The following is a 736-nucleotide window of genomic DNA, read 5'->3' on the forward strand; positions in this document are numbered from 1 at the left end:
TCCGTCCCAGGGCTCCTCGCCGGTGGGTGCCCCGGCTACTTCCGTCACCGCTTGCAGGTTGTTGGCGGGTGTGTTTCCTGCTGCTTTTCCGCTATCTTACTTCCCCCCGATACAAATGACAGACTTTCCACTCTTATAAAGGAACAACCCTTTTGTGTGTTGTTATTGTGACCTACCATGTTGTGTATTTTGTGTATCAAACCGAATAATGAAACATACAAATTTTTATGATATGCTTTGGTCCCCGATGTAGTTTTATTGTATAATTATATAGAAGTTGAGAGATGCAAATAAAGATAACTAAACTCTACAAAGATTATAAACTCTCGCATTAAAAGATGACGAAATTAACACATATAAAGGTTCACGGAACAAAACAAATATCCGACGACGTGTTCTTACCGCGGCTCACGGTTCACCTCGACGGCGGCTTCGGACGGCACCCCGTCTGGCCTCTCCCCTGTCCACGGCTCCTTCCTCCCGGGGATGCTGCTTCTGCTCCCCGGGGACCTGGCTCTTTCCTCCCGAGGACTTCATGCACGCCGCCGCTGTGCCCTCGCCCTCGTTGGGGCCCCTACCCTCTCCTGCGGCCCCCTTTCGTCGGCCCGTTCCATGGCCCGGCCCTCATCTGCAACCCCACCCTCCTCTGCCCCTGTGGTGCTTCCTCCCGGACGCAAGGATTTTTGCCGTGTCTGAATTCTGGGGGGGCTTGTGTGGTGACCACCTTTAATACACT

The sequence above is a fragment of the Notothenia coriiceps genome, unplaced genomic scaffold (genome assembly GCF_000735185.1).
Source record: "Notothenia coriiceps isolate Sejong01 unplaced genomic scaffold, NC01 NC01_scaffold00020078, whole genome shotgun sequence".
Lineage (NCBI taxonomy): Eukaryota > Metazoa > Chordata > Actinopteri > Perciformes > Nototheniidae > Notothenia > Notothenia coriiceps.